Below are 19297 nucleotides of genomic sequence, written 5' to 3'. Positions count from 1 at the left end.
CTGCTGGCAGGGGAGAACCCTACAGTCATGACTGCAACAGTGAAGACACTCGAACATCTACATTTATGGTAGGTGTACACAACTGTACTTTCTCTCTATTTTAAGCGTCAGGGCTATTCAGCCTGTCCCAGAAGACGAATGGGGGCAAGGTTTCTACTCAAGAATTTTCCTGGTGTCCTATCCTGGACCTGTCTAGCCTAAACACATTTTTGGTAATCCCAAAATTGAAGATGCTAACTCTTCATCAGTTGCTTCCCATGCTAGGCAAAGATGCCTGGTTGGCAACACTGGATTTAAAGGAAGTCTACCTGCACAACCCAATAAGGGAATCTTACAGAAGATACCTACACTTCAGAGCAGGCTACATGCACTATCAGTTTTCTGCACTGCCCTTTGGCTTATCTGCTGTGCCCAGGGTATTCACAAAGTGCCTAGCTCCAGTCATTGCATTTTGCAGGTAAAGAAATATTCAAATATACCCATACCTGGGCGATTGTCTAATTCAGACAGAAAGCCAGGACATACTATTAAATCATATGGCATTTGTAAAGAAATTGCTAACGTCTCTGGGGTACACTAAAAACGAAAAGAAAATCACATCATCTACCCTGCCACGAATTGTATTCCTAGAAGCAAGCTTGAATACAACTTCCCAGATGGCCTACCTCACTCAGAGAAACAAGTTAATTTAACAGTCTACTTCAAACTACCGGCCACAAAGACCCAGCTATCTGCAAGGAAAATACTGCAAGCCCTGGGCTTCATGAACTCTTGCATTCTACTAATTCCATCTGCAAGACTGCATATGAGGAAACTACAGTGGTATCTAAAAACGTATAGTGTCAACATTCTTAGATCTAGAATCAATTATTCCTATCCTACATTGTCTACAGATAAGAGTTCCTTTGGTGGGCAGAGGCCTGTCACCAAAACAAGGCACTGCCATTCACTCTACCCCCTGCCGCCCTACCCTAACAACAGACGTATCAGACTATGCATGGGGGGCTCACTTGACAGGGCAGTGCATTCAGGGCAAATGGAACCCAAATCAAATGCACCTGCATATCAATCAAAAAGAAATGTTAGCTGTACAGAATGCTCTGACAGCCTTCAAGGACCACATTCTTCCAGGACAGTTATTGGTAAAGATGGAGAACACCACTGTTATGTGGTACATAAACAAGCAGGGGGGAACCTACTCATAACCCTCTCTGCAGACTAGCCATGGCTCTGTGGAACACAGCCTTGAGCTACCCAGTGCACCTACAGGCTCAATTCCTGCCAGGAAAGCTAAATACACTGGCAGACGACCTAAGCAGAAATCGCATGGACCCATACGAGTGGAAACTGGAACCAAAGATATTCAACATGTTGAGAAACAAATGGGGGATCCCAGAGATAGACCTGTTTGCCTCCCCCAGAACTACCAGTTGGACAAATTCTGCACAAGGACTCCCCACAAACAAGCTTGGAAAGTGGATGCCCTGTCCTTCACCTGGAAAAACTTATCAGTTTATGCCTTTCCCCCTCTACCTCTCCTCTCCAAGGTACTGCTAAAGATCAAACAGGACAAACCAAGAAAATACTGATTGCACCAGACTGGCCACGCCAACACTGGTATCCCCTCTTGTGCAGTTTGTCACTGATGGCACCATGGCACCTGCCTCAGACCCCTGCCCTGCTGTCCCAGCAGGATTGCCAGATTCTTCACCCACAGCTTCAAACCCGGAACCTGGCAGCCTGGCTATTTACCTGATCTCTGTTACCATCCCTCATTAAGCAAGTGATGGATGTCATTCTGGAGGCAAGGAGGCCCAGTACTAGAAAATCCTATGTTGAAAAATGGAAAAGATTCTGTTTCTGGAGCCAAACTCAGGGGATGGGCACAGCAGTGCCCAATTTACCCCTTATTCTTCAATACTTAACTGAGATGCTTCACAAGGGCCTTCCCTTTTCCTCCATCATAATTCATGCCTCAGCCATTTCAGCTTGTTACAATACAGAATCACCCTCTTCACTCATCCACTGCTGAAGCAGTTCCTCAGAGGGGCCAAAAACTTAAGACCACCCAGGAGAGCTCCTACTCCAGCCTGGGACCTTAACTTTGTATTGGAAAAGTTCACTCTACCTCCCTTTGAGCCAGCTGCAAACGCAGAGTTGATATTAGTTTCTTAGAAAACAGCCTTCCTTCTAGCCATCACTTCAGCAAGAAGGATGTCTGAATTACAGGCCCTCATGGCAGTGGAGCCTTTCATCATCTTTCATGCTGACAGGGTGTCCCTCGGGGCAAATCCCTCCTTCATGCCCAAGGTGGTATCCAGTGTGGCCCTTAATCAGTCCGTTCATTTGCCAACCTTCTTTTCTAATCCACAGAACATAGGAGAACGAATACTGCACTCCTTGGACGTGCACAGACAACTTAGATTTTACTTGGACAGGACTAAGACTCTCAGGAAATCTGATGAACAGCTGCTGGTTGCATTTGCTGCAGGGGCAGAGGGGAAGGCCATTTCAAAGCAAATCATTTCTAAGTGGATAGGCCATTGCACTCATTTCTGCTATAAGCACCATGGAAAACCTAAGGATAAGATTACATTCAACCAGACATTACCACTTGCCAATTTTTTTCTAAATCTAGAGGGCTTTGCACTGCAGTCTGCAGGGACCTTATAAGCTGGGTGCTGTGCTAAAATTACCTCTCCCATCCTTAACTTTGGGAATCTACCCAAATGTGATGACTTCAACAGTGAAACATGAATAACATAATAGAGTGTATTCACTGTTGCATAACTACCTGGCGTCATGGAAGAGAGACAGCAACCGATGCAGGACCCAAGACTTTGTTAATAAAGGAATCTGTGTTATGACTGCATTTCATCTCTTGTATAAAATTCCAGAACCTCACTACCCTATGCGACCAGTTTGATCTCATTGTAGTCTTACATTTGGATTTTACTGATATTTTGGATCCTCTTCTTAAATTTGCATAATAACAGCTGTTATTTTAAACCATAACTGTCATGTGAGTAAAGACATTTAAGAGGTTTATACACCAAGTCATACCTACTTCGTGATGTAAAGAATAAAATCTCCAGGGCATTCCTTTAAATCCACACATTCTTTTTGATGTTGTTTGCTCTTCTGTTCTGAATTTTTGGTTTTGCATATAAGATGTCTTTTATATAAATTTCACAGATTTGGTCTAAGCAACACAATAAATATCCATATCATTAACAGCAATGATCTTGCTTGAAAAATGGCAGAAAGGAAAACGTCATCTATCTTTCTGTAGGTATATCTGTTTTGCACTGTTCACATATCTATCTGTATAAAAGAGGAGACTGAATGCTGTAATTAAGTAAAAAGGTGCTTCAACAAAGTATTAGTTTAAGGGTGTGCACACTTATGCAACCATCATATTGTATATTGTTTTATTTTTTATATTTTTCCCTTCACAGATTTTTTTGTTTTTCAATTGAATTGTACAGATTATAGGTCATATTAAAGGTGGGAAAAGTTTTAAAATGATTTATTATGGTCTCATTTTTTTATATCACAAAAACCTGGCATTTTAACAGGGTGTGTAAACTTTTTATATCCACTGTATATATGGATACACGTGTGTGCATGTATATGTATATATGTGTGATGCCCCTATACTGGCCTAGTAATCAGGGAGCCCAGTGAGGGATGTACACATTGGGGGGGTGACAAGTACACACAGAGTAAAGTACACTTTCCCTTAAGAGCACACAGAAGTCACAGTCAGTCTGGGGCTGACTTCTCCTTCTTTCTCTAGATCCCAAATAAGACTCACCACTGGCACAGCTATAGGGTTAAGATCTCAGCTGAGTGGTCAAGCCAAAACTTCCAGCACCTTCTCTGTCCAACCAGTACTTCTTGTCCCTGCCACACACACACACACACACACACACACACACACACACACACACACACACACACACACACACACCTGGGGAAGGCTGGCACAGGTTTACTAGCTATGCCCCCTTCTGCCCACACTATAAGGTAGTTATCACTGCCACCAAACCACCCTTACTTATCAGCTACTATAAGGTCCTTACAAAGGGTGACCAATCCTACTGTGTAATGTTAATATTATCCAGATGGTAATTGTGACCAAGACTTGCAAGGCTATTTGAGTGGCCTTGAGCTTAAATATCTCTAAACAAACTAGCCACAATTAAATGTTTAAATATATTTAATAATAAATAATAAAAGAACAAGACAATACTCAGTAACTGAACACAGTGACTGCAGAGTTCAGAATCACAAGAAATATAACAACATTGCAGTGCAGTCTCGCATACATCCAGAAAACATCTAAGCTAATCTTTACTATATTCCTATCTATCTCTAAAATAAATTACCTAAATAACTTACTTACAGAGCAAGGCCAATACAGATGAGAAGTGCTGAATGGATGTTTTCAGGTCCAAAGACAAGATACAAAATGCACATGCTTTCTCTGAGAGATGGTTCTTAAATTAGTAATACACATTACTGCTGGGTTAGCTAGGATGACATCACTCTTTCTCACATGCCTTCAGTTCCCAAGCTAAACAGATATTTAGAATTTAGCACCTCTGTGTCAAAAATACTCTTCTCTGGGATGTGCAGCTGCTAGGAAGTCACAGAGCAATAAAATACTTTATATTTAAAACCTAGTAATTATTTATTTTTCAAGACAATAGCAAAACCTCTAGCTGTAGACATTTGTGTCTGCTTGCTGCACTAAAACGCAGTCATAAAACTCTTCACTTTTCAAGGTTTGCAAGTTAACTCTGTATGTTCCAACTATACTATCAGAACATACATTTGTTTACAGGTATGTACATTTCTGTTCTTTTCCAGTAGGTTACACTGTTTTTACATTCTTGAAGCTCAGTACATAACTTACAGTTCAACACACACTTCTGCACCAGTAGTTTAATATACACACAACATGCACTTCTCTTACATTTGTAAGACAAGCATGTAAATCCTATTAATATTCACAAATGACATGATTTTTTACAAAATTCCAGATAGCTGGGCTGGCAGCCTCACCCCCCCCCCCGAAAACTGAGCTATTTTTTTCAAGTGACCCTTGAGAAACGTTGCTTGAGAGGGTTGAGCCTATCTGGGAATACCTTACCCCATTCCCTGTCTTGAGAGCCCATCTGCATTGGCATTGCTTAACCCCACTGTGTTGTTGCTCTGTCATATCATATGCTTGCAACCAGGGGTGTAGCTAGGATTTTCAAATTTGTACTCACAGCTCTCAAACTGCTACCCCCCTCCCCAGCCAAGCTACGGCCATTCTCGTAATTCACGGTTCGCTCTCTTAGTGTCGATGAAGAGGCATTCACTGTAATGCATCTTCAGTAATATAATATAGATTCACTCAAACTCGGTTCCTTGAATTGAAAATGAACCTGAAAGTCAGTTCTTTGAAAAATGCGGCATAGTAGTTGGGGTAGAGGATTCATGCTTTTGTTTTCTGTAACTGAGGTACAGGTTTTGAGCTTGAGTAAATTACCACCTGCTACCCCAACTAGGGTGTTTCATTCACACACCCCTACCTACCTCTTAGTGCAAGAAATATGGACAAAGCCTAAAATAAACAGGGACAGATATTAAATAATGCTCTCGTGAACTTAGAAAGTTGCTAGAGCAGGATTTGTGCTAGTATGAGAAAGTTGCTAGAATAACAGGATTTGTGCTAGTATGAATTTTTCTAAAGGACATGAAGTCTGAAACTCAAATGTCTGTCATTATTTAGCAACTTCAGCCTTCAATGATTTTCTAGAAAATCACAAAATTTATGAGGAACAGACAAAAATATGGGGCAAAATCTGGACATTCTGCAAAATTTGGACAGTTGAGAGGTATGCTACCTACCCACACACACACACACACACACACACACACACACACACACACACACACACACACACACACACACACACACACCTCTCAACCTCTTACAGCAACAAACTCATAAATAAAACTGAGTAAGGACATTTTTAAATATTGCTCTTATAAACTTAGAAAAGATAATAGAATAGTAGTAGGTCTTGCATTAATATGAATTTTCTGAAAGGTATGAAATCTGAAACTCAAATGTCTGCCATTATTTTCTAACTTCAGTCTTTAACAGTTTGCCACTAATTTGCCAGAAAACTGCAATTTTATGAAACGGACCAAAATGTGATGTAAAAGACAATACAGCTGGGAACCTGTCAAAGAAGGAATATGAGCACAGTTAACTTAGAGCAGCTAACAAAATTAGAGAATCTACATGCATTTCTGAAATAAAAGTAATGTACAACTCTGATCATGAGATTATTAGGGGAGAGCAACATTTAAATCTGGACAAGGCCAAATATATTGGGGATCATACAAACAGGCAGTTGATAGAATATCAGGTCTTGCTTTAGCATGCATTTTTCTGAAGATTATGACGTCTGAAACTTAAACGCCGGTCATTATTTAGTGACTTCATTCCTAAATGATTTGCCAGAAAAGTTTTATTTTGCATTTACACAGAACACATGGTAAAACTACAAAGAAAGCCAGGTGACACAGAACACTTGGTAAAACTGTGTCACACTCAATCAAACTGATTTCTACAATGCACCACAGATCATCTAAATCTCTAACAACAATGCTCAGTGTATTCACAAGTAAAATAATTAAAAAGTCTCCAAAAATTCACAATTATGTAAATGTAGTAGTTTCAACAGCTTTACGACACTTTTTAGATTACTTTCAGTTAAGATTATTCATGAATGTATGTAGGAGCACAACATTTATCCATTATGTCACTATTCACTACATACACAAACACACATAGCGCTCAATCAGACACTTTGACAGAATAAGAAAATGCGAGTTAATATATAATTTCTGAAGCAAAAGTGACTAATTATTGTTATTACTAAATGTAATTCACATCACTAGACAAAATTAGTAGCAGAACCAGACAACTTTTTTTAAAAAAAAAAAAAACGTTAATTAAAAAAATGCCTCTCAAAAATTTAGGAACATTTCAACACTGATATTAGCTTAGAGAGTTGATAAAAAGAGGAACTGAATTAACATTTTTACTAATTTGTTAAAAAAACTCCAAGCTGTTTCAGATGGGCTGTGAAATGTGTGAGCATAATTCGCATGGCTTTCAGTTTCTGATGCTGCTGCCACTGTATGCTAAGGTCACTTCAAAGCAGCTTCTGGAATGCCCTCACACATGCTGGGGTCCACCTACCTTTATCTGGCCTTTTTTTCCTTGTCAGGTCTGTGAGCCATACCCTGACATTTGCTGGTCTTGTGGTCAACCCTGCCTTCTGTAGTCTGCCCAGCAAATGTCAGGTGGGTATGGCAGACATTCTGAATGGCCAGGAATGGCTGTAGATGCAAAGGACCTGCTGGACTCTGAAATTACCCCTAGTTCCAACATTTTCTGTATCTTCCCCTGCCTCCTGCCTAGCAGTTCTACCATGTAGTTAACATCAGTTACCTTTCTTACCATCTTGTATGGTCCCTCTCAAGCTGCCTGCAGCTTGTTGTGTCTGACAGGAATGAGAACCATTACCTGCTACTCTAGAGCATACGCTGTAGCTTGAGCATTCATGTCATACCACACCTTTTTCTGCTGTTAGGTTTCTGCCAGGTTCCCCTAGGCCAAACCCATGAGTTCCCTGAGCCTTGTCCTGAGGTTTAGGAATATGCCACAACAGACTCCTTGTGGGATTCACACTCCACCCTCCCACTTATCTCAAATCAAATCTAGAGGTCCCCACACTCTATGCCCATTCAACAACTCAAAGGGTGAAAAACCTGTGGATTCCTGGGGCACCTCTCTGTAAGCAAACAACACATGGGGCAAATACTTGTCCCAGTCCCTCTTAAACTGGTTTGCAGATGCCCGTAGCATGGTCTTGAGTGTAGAGTTTAACCTTTCAGTATGACCATTCATTAGTCTGGGGATGGTAGGGGGTGATCTTTAGGTGCTTCACCCCACAATACTTCCACTGACAAGCCCACAAGTCTGACATGAAATTGGCACCTCTGTCAGTCAGGATTTCTTTTGGGAAACCTACCCTGCTGAAAATCTCTAACAAAGCATTTGCCACCTTTTCTGCCTCAATGGAGGACAAAGCCACTGCCTCAGGTTATATGGGAGCATACTCTACTACCACTAGGAAATACCCTTTTCCTGTGGAACTTGGGGTACTCAGTGGCCCCACAATAACCATAGCTACCCTCTGAAATGGTTTCTCAGTCACAGGCAAAGGCATCAAAGGAGCTTTCACCTTGATTCCTGCTTTGCCTTCTTTTTGGCACTGCTCCCAGGGCCTGCAGTACCCTGTTACATCTATGGAAATCCCAGGCCAATAGAAAATCACAGGCCAATAGAAGTTCTGCATAATGCGTCTCTTTGTATGTGCCCATATGACCTGCAAAGGGAATATCATGAACTATGGCTAGAAGTACCAGATGGTAAGCTCTGGGCACTGCCAACTGCTGTATTCTCTCACCCTCTAGCCCTCCCTCAGGGGTCCACTCTATACAGTAACCCTTTGTCCCAGTATACAGATTCCCCCTTCCCGTGAGAATCAGCTGCCTCACCAGCTACCTCCCTCAGGCCTCGTAATCTAAGGTCTGAGAGTCTGTCTCAACTCTCTTTGTAACCCTTCCCAGCTGCCCTTCCACAGGAAGTCTGGTATCCTCTGACAGCAGTGCCTCAGTCAGCCTGGGTACTACTACTCACCTCTGTCCTTGCAGTCACTCTGTCCAAGGGAGCATCAGTACCCACAAGCAGTTCACCCTCAGTCTCACTGCTACAGGGTAGCTCCCTCCCTGAGGTAACCACCTCACCAGTCCTGGCTGCAAGTGTGAGGTCTGTCTGGGTCTCCCCCAGGCTACCAGACCCACATGCTTGTCTCCAAGCCTGACTGCTTGTAACAGCATTCAAACATGGTACTGCATTATCAAAATACTTCCCTATCAGGACATCTGCAGGGATATCCGTAAACACACCTACTTGCTGGCTTCCTTTTCCACCCTCCCAGTCAAGGGGAATCCTAGCCAAAGGTATTTGGAATGGGGTCCCTCCTAAAGCTCTGACTGGAGTAGACTGCCCAAGCAAGTAGTGCTCCTCTTTAACCATTGCAGGCTTCACAGTGGTTAGGTCAGAGGTTGTCTCACTCTTAGTCATGGCCTCTTTCCCATTCACTAAGATGTACCTCTTGTGGTAGTTTGGTACCCTTGTTGTCTCAAGACAACCTACTGTTGTCATTTTGTCATTCCCAGTTACTGGCTGTCCCATCTTTTTCCCCACCTTGCCTCCATGGACATCTGTATGCTACATGGCCCCACTGGTTGCATTTAAAACATTTAACCCTTGGTCCTGGATGTGTTCCTGGACTAGTGGCTTCCCCTGCTACTGGCAGACTCTGTTGGGGCAGTCTGGGTTGACCACCATGGGTTCCCTTAGACCCATGAGCAGCACAGAGTGTCCCTTTCCTGTGCAGTGATGCTCTGCTTGCTTGGTATAGGTCTCCCTTCTTCCACAACTCATGTACAGCATTGCATCATTTATCTGCTAACAAAATTCTTATGTCCTCAGGCAAAGTACTAAGGGCTTGTTCCCTCACCAAAAGGTCTACCAGCCCTTCAAAAGCAGTGACCTGACATCCACTCACCCACCTATGAAAATAAGTGCTTAGTTCAGCAACATATTCACACACACTTTCATCTGCCTTGCGTCTATGCTCACGAAAATGTTTTCTCTAAGCTTCAGGTGTTAACTTAAAACATTCTAGCAAACATTTATTTACAACATTATAATTTAAACAGTCCATTTCAGACCGTTTGGAAAGAATAGTTACAGCTTTACCGTGGAGTAATGGAGTTAGGATCTGTACCCAGAGCCGTTGGCCAACATTTATATGGTTTACATACCCTCTCAAACATATGAATGAAACTATCAATGTTATCCCCCCTCTGTAAATTGTGGAAGAAATTTACTGACCTTTGTTGCTTCTGGAGTTCTGTTACTCCCTTCCACATTACCTCCATGACTCTGGCAAAGAGTCAGCATCTCCTTTTCATGTTGCCTCTGCCTCTCATTCTCCTCAGCCTGCAAACATCGCAGTTTCTCATTTTCCTCAGTCAGTAGACACCTCAGTCTCTCTGCTGCCTCTATTTCCAAACGCTTGGCCTAAAACTAAAGTGTCTTTAACTCCAGACAGATTTTTAAGTCCTCTGTGGAAAAGTTGAGCTGTCAATTTTCTGAGTTGTACATCTTCATAGCCAGTCTGATTGTCTTCCTGGTTGCTATTCTGTGAAGCAATTGTGACTAAAACTGCAATCATGTCTGCTTCAGTCAGGTTGGCATGCACCAGTCCTTTAGCCTGGCACATCAGCCAAATAGCTCCTTATCAGCTTGCCGTACTCCTCTGATGTTCATCGTGCATACAGCTGCAGTCATAACAGATGGGTTCTCCTGCCGTCAGGCGGGTCCTCGGTCGGCCAAATTCCAAAGTCTAGGTCCGGCGTCTGTTGTCGTCGCTTCTTCCCTGACGTCAGTGCGACAGGGGTATAAAAGAACCAGCCGACGCCATTTTCTTCAGTCTTTCTTGCCGCGCGGTGCCCGAAGCAGAAGCAGTTCGCAAGTGCCGGTCGGCCAGCTCCTGAGATTACAAAAAATTTGGAACCGAAGTCTTCTTTAAAGCTAAGTACCCCATTGGGGAAACTTTTTCTTCCCTCAGACCGATGTCAGACAAAGTTAATAATTGTATTTCTTGTGGGAAGCAAATACCGCATAAGGATTTCCATTCCCTCTGTATACCTTGTTTAGGCCCAGACCATGACGTCTCGGTCTGTCGCTTTTGTGCTACATTCAACAAACGCACTATTAAGAGTCGGGCGGAGTTCGCCCAGCATTATTTTGGAAAAGCATTTAACTATACTATGTCTTCGGATACTCCGACTCCGATTTTGTCTAAAAAAACACAAAGACAAGGACCGACAATCGAGGTCCGCGGCCTCTACCGACACCACGCCTAAGCCGACTACACGTGGTCCGGTTCTCAGCGAGGCGCCTACGCAGCCCCTGATTACCGACGACACAGCTTTGGCGTTGTCTCCTGTACCCGAGGTCGCAGGCTCCTCGGCCCACACCCTGACTACAGATACTGAAGCCACGCTTGGCGTTGAAACACAGAATGTGGACAGATCGACCTCCACTCAAGGTGTCTTCAGACCTTCCTCTTCTTTCTCCATCAAGGCTTTCACCAAGTCTAAAGCTACCATGCACCCTAAGAGACCAGCTACACAGGGCCCATCTCCAGGCCCCATGCCTAAGAAACAGATGCTTAAAATGGCTGAGGATTTAATTACTCTAATCAGAGGTTCTCAGCCACCTCCGGACAAAAGACCCAGAGTGGAGGAAGATTCCCCCTCCTCTGATCAGGGCTCCATTATTTCAGAGCACTCTGATTATCAGGAACAGTCTTACTCCCCTTTTGAAGACTCTGATGCAGAGGAATCTATTTCTTCTGTATCCCCCCCTGAGGATTACTCATTTGGTGAAACTCTGCATACCTTAAGGGAACACTTCCACTGGGAAGGCCAGGATTATTCAGATTCCAAGAAAAGGCTCAGGGAATTTCTTTTGTTACCCCAGCACAGGCCTCTGGCTATACCTCCTGTCCTGGACATCCTAGATGATGTTTACTCGGAGGCCTGCCTTAACCCGGATTCTCTTCCTCCAGCTCCAGTTAAGCCTGACCGGTACTACAGGGTTCCTGACTCACACCAATTTCTATACAAAAGCCATGCTGCTGTCCTAGAAACCATCTCTCAGGGGCCCAAGGGAGTTAAGGCCTCCATTACCAAAAGCCCATTGCCTTCCGAGAGAGATTCCAGATCCTTAGCAAGGTGGGGAAAAAAGTTATATACCTCGGCTACCTTATACATGAGGGCCTTAAACTGTCAGTTTCATATGCTAAAATACCAACAGTTTCTGTTATCTCAATTGAAAAGTAAAATGTCACAACCTGAACAACCAGACATGAAGGAGTTGCAGGATTTGATGCATAGTGCAGAACAAGTGGGTAAACATACCTTACAATGTGGTTTTGATGCTCTAGAGGCCTCATGTAGAGCTGCTGTTACAGGCTCAGTCATACGTAGGCATGCCTGGCTCAAGGAACAAGCCTTGCCTGATCATGTCAAAGCTAAATTACTAGACACCCCTCTTCAAAAGGATGTACTATTTGGGGCAAATGCTGAGGAAGTATTACGGAAAATGGAGGAAAAGGCTAAATCAATGCAAACTGTGAAAGAATTTCTGCAGGTCCAACCCCCACGTTTTAGTAGAAATTGGCCTTCCAAAAACTGGTCCTTTCCTGCCACAGACAGACCCCAAAGAGGCAGATACAGGCGCCCGAGGGGCAGAGGACAAACACAAGGCTCGTACAGAGGCAGACAATGGCAAGCTCCTACACAGAGGTGGTGAGGACAACTCGCAATCTTTCAGAAAGCAAAACCAATGACTTTCCCCTTTGCATGCCAACCAGGTCTCAAATGGCAGCCCCCTTAGGAGGAAAGCTGGCACTATTCTCAAAAAATTGGCATATTGTCACAAAGGACAAATGGATCCTGGACATTATAAACAGAGGCTACAAATTCCATTTTCATACCCTTCCAAAAATGAAAGGCATGCCAAACCTGCCACACAATCAAAGGGCAGAGGCACAAAAGCAAATTTCAGGTCTTATAAACATGAAAGCTATTCAAGAGGTACCTACACGCGAACAAGGTCAAGGTTTTTATTCCAGGCTATTTCTGGTGCCAAGGAAGGGAAAAGATTGGAGACCGATTTTGGATCTTCCCATCCTAAACACATTCCTACTCGTACCAAAATTCAAGATGCTCACTCTACAGCAACTTCTTCCCATGCTGGGCAAGGAGTCTTGGCTGGTAACATTGGACCTCAAGGAGGCATACCTGCATGTCCCAATCAGACAAAATTGCAGAAGATACCTCAGAATTCTTGCAGGTTCAACCCATTATCAATTCTCTGCATTGCCCTTTGGTTTATCTACTGCGCCCAGAGTATTCACGAAATGCCTGGCATCAGTAATTGCCTACTACAGACTTCAAGGGATACAAATATACCCTTATTTGGACGACTGCCTGATCCAAGCGGACAGCAAGCACATTCTTCTGAAACATCTGGCTTGTGTAATAATATTATTAAACTCTCTAGGATACACAGTCAACAAAGAGAAATCAAGACTAATACCCTCTCAAGAGATAATTTTCCTGGGTGCCAATTTGGACACAAACACCCAGATGGCCTACCTCACGCCAGAGAAGCAGGGGCAACTAATTCAATATTTCAGAACACTGGCAAATTGCACCAGGCTGACTGCAAGGAAAATCCTGCAGGCTCTGGGATTCATGGCATCTTGCATCTTACTAATCCCATGTGCAAAACTGCATATGAGAAAACTACAATGGTACCTAAAAAACATATGGTCTCAACACAGCCACAGTTTGGAAACAATAATACCATTAATTCCATGTCTGCAAAAGGAATTTCTGTGGTGGGCTCAAGCATGCCAAACAAACACAGGTCTTCCATTCAGCAAGCCTCAAGCAAATCAAGTCATCACAGACGCCTCGGATTACGCCTGGGGGGCGCACATGACAGACCGGTGCATTCAGGGCAAATGGACCCAAAAAGAAAAGCACCTTCACATCAATCAAAAAGAAATGCTAGCAGTGATAAATGCTATTATAGCTTTCAAGGACCTTCTACAACCAGGTCAGCTATTGATAAGAACAGACAACACCACAGTTATTTGGTACATAAACAAGCAGGGAGGAACGCATTCTTATCCCCTATGCAGACTGGCCATGTCACTTTGGAACATGGCCATGGACTTACAAATGGAACTACAAGCACAGTACTTGCCAGGCAAGGAAAACACGCTGGCAGACAACCTAAGCAGGAATATGACAGATCCACACGAATGGAAGTTGCATCCAAAAGTTTTTACAGAAATAATCCAAGAATGGGGAAGGCCAGACATAGATCTCTTTGCCTCTCACAAAAATAATCAATTGACAAAATTCTGCTCAAGGCTCTTCCATCCAAAGGCCTGGAGAGTGGACGCTCTCTCTTTCAGTTGGACATCAATGACAGTTTATGCCTTCCCACCTCTTCCTCTGCTGCCCAAAGTCCTATTGAAGACCAGAGCAGACAGACCAAAGATGATCCTCATTGCTCCGGACTGGCCAAGGCAACACTGGTACCCACTCCTGAGGAGCCTGACGCATTCCCCACCATGGACCCTGCCTCTAATGCCTCTTCTTCTGACTCAGCACAGCTTCAAAACTCTTCACAGTCAGCTGAAAACACTCAATCTAGCCGCATGGAAGATTCCTTAGCATCGCAGCAGGCCCTGCTCTCCAAGGAGGTGCAGGATGTCATTTTGGAGGCCAGAAGGCCATCAACTAGAAAAGCTTACTCTGCAAAATGGAAACGTTTTTGTGTTTGGAATGAGAAAAAGGGCCAGTGCCCTGGAAAACTGAATCTACCTCAAATACTACAATATTTGGCTGAACTGCTAAGCAGTGGACTTTCGTTCTCCTCCATCAAAATCCATGCCTCAGCCATTTCTGCAGAATACAACACTGATCCACCTTTATTCTCTCACCCTCTATTAAGACAGTTCCTCAGAGGGGCTAAGAATTTAAGACCTCCGAGAAAACAACCAATACCTGCTTGGGATCTTAATTTCATTTTGGAAAAACTGACTTTGCCTCCTTTTGAGCCAGCTGCCTCATCAGATTTACAATATTTGTCCTGGAAAACAGCTTTCCTTCTGGCTATCACTTCAGCTCGGAGAGTTTCAGAACTACAGGCTCTTATGGCTGTCCAGCCTTTTATCATCTTCCATCAGGACAGAGTTTCATTACGTACCAACCCGTCCTTTATGCCTAAAGTGGTATCCAGGGTAGCTTTAAATCAGGCCATACATTTACCTACTTTTTATCCTAATCCTCAAAACAAAGGGGAGAGATTACTGCATTCCTTGGACATCCACAGACAACTGCGTTATTATCTGGACAGAACAAAGCCTTTCAGAAAATCAGAACAGCTTTTTGTGGCCTATGCGGTAGGAGCTCAAGGAAAGTCAATATCCAAACAGACAATCTCAAAATGGATAGCCCACTGCATACGCTTTTGCTATTCCTTTCATGGCAAAACTGTACCTACAGGCATTAGGACTCATTCTACCCGGGCGACAGCCACCTCTGCAGCCTTCCTCAGAGGAGTTCCTACCAAGGATATTTTAGAAGCAGCCACTTGGAGTTCTGTGCATACCTTCTCCAAGCCCTACAACCTACCATTATACTCCAAATCTAGAGCAGGCTTTGCCACTGCAGTCTTGCAGGGCATTTTGGCTCCTCCTAGCTCCACCTAGTGCCTACCACTCCTTTCTTAGCTTTGGGATTCTACCCATCTGTTATGACTGCAGCTGTATGCATGATGAACATAGTACAGTTTTGTACCTACCATAAATGTAGATGTTCGAGTGCTAATACAGCTGCAGTCCAGGTTTCCCTCCCTCCTTCCCCTCTAGGGGTGTTCTTTTATGGTGTATTTGCTTGCAACTACTGGTCTTTGATTATATTGCATTGCATTGTTACATAATTTTATGTATTGCCTTCCTTCTGGGGGCACCTGACATCTGGGGCAAGAAAAACTGAAGAAAATGGCATCTGCTGGTTCTTTTATACCCCTGTCGCACTGACATCAGGGAAGAAGCGACGACAACCGAAGCCGGACCTAGACTTTGGAATTCGGCCGACCGAGGACCCGCCTGACGGCAGGAGAACCCATCTGTTATGACTGCAGCTGTATTAGCACTCGAACATCTACATTTATGGTAGGTACAAAACTGTACTTTCTCATGCTTGCCTGCTCTTCCTGACTTCTTCTTTTGGTTTTTCCCAGTTAGGGGTCACCACAGCGAAACTCCGGTCCGCTAATGATTGGCAGTAGATTTTTTATGGTGCAGAGTTGCCAGCCCGACGCCCATTCACGCATGTCATTCGAACGCCACTCGACCGCGGGGAGGACATGCAGACTCCTGTGATATGAACTCTGAATGTTCACTGTGTGGCTGATTGAGAGTACAAACACCTTTAATATGCACTGCACACAGGCTACAGGAATTCAGTATCCGCACCACTAGAAGCCAATGAATATGGTTAATATGTGATACCTGTGCACTGGCCCAGTAATCAAGGAGCCTCAATCCTCACCACAAGCAGAAGTGAAGGATGTCCACATTGGGAGGATGACAAGTACACACAGAGTAAAGTACAATTTCCCTTAAGAGCACGCAGAGATCACAGTCAGTCTGGGGCTGGTTTCTCCCTCTTTCTCCAGATCTCCAGTAAGACTCCCCACTGGTACAGTTATAGGGTTAAGATCTCAGCCGAATGGTCAATCCAAAACCTCCAGCACCCTCTCTGTCCAACCAGTGTTTCATGTCCCTGCCCGAGTAGCTCACACACGCACACTTTGAGATTTGATTTATATACAAACACACACACACTCCTGGGGAAGGCTGGCACAGGTTTCCTAGCTATGCCCCCTTCTGCCCAGACTATAAGGTAGTTATCACTGTCACCAGCCACCCATACTTATCAGCTACTACAAAGCCCTTACAAAGGGTGACCAGTCCTACTGAGTAATGTTACTATTATCCAAATGGTAAGTGTGACCAAGACTTGCAAGGCTATTTGAGTGGCCTACACAGTGTCACCAAATACATATGCAAATACTCTAAGAGCTTAAATATCTCTAAACAAATCAGCCACAATTAAAAGGTTTAAATATATCTAATAATAAATAATAAAAGAACAAGACAATACTTAATAACTCGACACAGTGACTGCGGAGTTCAGAATCACGAGAAACATTTTAAAACAACATTGCAGGACAGTTTTGCATACATACAGAAAACATCTAATCTAATCTTTACTATAGTCCTATCTATCTCTAAAAGAAATACTTTACCTAAATAACTTACATACAGAGCAAGGCAAATACAGATGAGAAGTGCTTTCAGATCCAAAGCCAAGATACAAAATGCACAGACTTTCTCTGAGAGATGGTTCTTAAATTAGTAATACACATTACTGCTGGGTTAGCTAGGATGGCATCACTCTGTCACCTGCCTTCAGTTCCCAGGCTAAACAGATATTTAGAATTTAGCACCTGTGTGTCAAAAATACTTCTCTCTCAGATGTGCAGCTACTAGGAAGACACAGAGCACTAAAAATAGTTTACATTTAAACCTAGTAAGTATTTATGTTTCAAGACAGTAAGAAAACCTCTAGCTGTAGACATTGTGTCTGCTTGTAGCACTGAAAGAGTCATACAACTCTTTACTTTTCAACTTATTTTCTTGAAGGTTTGCAAATTAACTCTGTATGTTCCAACTATACTATCAAAACAGACATTTGCACAGGTATATACATTTCTGGTCTTTTCCGGTAGGGTAGACTGTGGTTACATTCTTGTAGCTCAGTACGTAGCATACAGTTCAATGCACACTTCTGCACCAATAGTTTAATATACACATAACATATAGTTGTCTTACATTTCTAAGACAAACATATTAATATTCACAAATGACATATGATTATTTACAAAATTCCAGATAGCTGGACTGGCAGCCTTGCAGTGTGTGTGTGTGTGTGTGTGTGTAATGTACACACACACACACACACACACACACACACACACACACACACACACACACACACACACAGACACACACAATGAGTGTGTATGTATATGCATGTATATAGGTTTAATATCAAAATGTGGAACAGGCAGTTACATGAAACTGGGATGGTTGAATGGATGGTTCCCAGTTTCCATAATGCCGATCAGTAAATGTTCGAATCCACCTTAGCAAATGCTAGTGTTCATTCACTCATATGAGGTTGATGTTCTGATGGGAGGATCACACTGCAGTGGAGATCGGAAAATGTATCCTTTTCCTCACTGTAGTGTGATCTCTGAGTTAGTATATATAATTTGCAGGGGGTGTGGGGGGTGCAGGGGGTGTTTTACCCCGCTGCAGAATGTAAGTATTAACATCACCGGAAGTCAAGGTAACCACCTGGGTAATGTCGATAATATCTCATTGTGAATTATCGGCATTACTGCTGTCATTTTAACAGACATTTATTTTCATGTAACTGAATAAACGGCAAACCACAATTCAACATTTTGATAGTAAACATATATATATATATATATATATATATATATATATATATATATATATATATATATGTGTGTGTGTGTGTGTGTGTGTGTGTGCATATAGATATAGATATATATATATATATATATATATATATATATATATATATATCTATAAAATGTGTATCACTAATGCAGTATTCATCGCAGAAGGGATCTCCACCACCCTAGTATAGCCCAACTTCCGGCCAGTATAACAAAACCTTTAGATCGTATAGGTGTTGTACATCACACTTATGCTCCCCATATAAGGCGTAGGGCAGAAAAGGGATGTACAGATGCAAACACTCAAAATGTCTTTGCTACCGGTCTGAACGCCACTACTGAATATTGGCTGTACCCCCTTTTGCTGTGCTAGTTACCAGCCTGTTTTCGTACAAGTGCCCCACTGAGGTTTCTTCTCACAAGTAGTGTCTTTTTTGCTTAAGCACTTCCCACAACCATACACAGTGCTCTGTCTGTTAAGCATTTGTCCCTAAGACTCTACGTAGTCTCTTGTCTTCCTTATCCATATACCATGAGAACCAGTGACTTAAACTTTTGGCTCAGGGTGCTGTGGTGGAATCCTCCCATACCAAGGGTCAGCCGTCTGCCAAGTGGAAGGCCGGCAATCTAGATCTGATCCAGTTACTGTCCAGCCTCCCCCAGATGTCTCTCTAGAAGATAGTGAAAGCCCTGAAGACCATTCATTGCTTGTCTCAGATTCCTATGCCACAAAGCCATTGGAGGCTGCCATGGATCTGAATTCTCGCACATCCTTAGAGGCTTTTCCAACGTCTGTTCTGCATGTTGAGGGAGAACCTCCGCTGATGTTTCTGGGGATTGAGGGGGATTCCACCAATTTTAGTGAGGGAAGGGATTCCAGCTATGTTTATTGAATCCCGCCATGGGTTTGAACCCCAGCTTGTCCCTAGGGTGGACAAT

General features: G+C 43.2%; 1 protein-coding gene across 1 annotated transcript in view; it reads left to right on the top strand.

Annotated features, from left to right (window-relative positions):
* LOC122802388 (serine/threonine-protein kinase 24) overlaps positions 1–19297 on the top strand; it is a 1288879-nt gene that overhangs the window by 583772 nt on the left and 685810 nt on the right. The window lies entirely within an intron of this gene.

The sequence above is a fragment of the Protopterus annectens genome, chromosome 5.part0 (genome assembly GCF_019279795.1).
Source record: "Protopterus annectens isolate FY-2018-M chromosome 5.part0, PAN1.0, whole genome shotgun sequence".
In the NCBI taxonomy this organism is placed as follows: domain Eukaryota; kingdom Metazoa; phylum Chordata; order Ceratodontiformes; family Protopteridae; genus Protopterus; species Protopterus annectens.
Note: the sequence above shows the minus strand (reverse complement) of the source record. Positions and strands in the feature narration are given on the sequence as shown.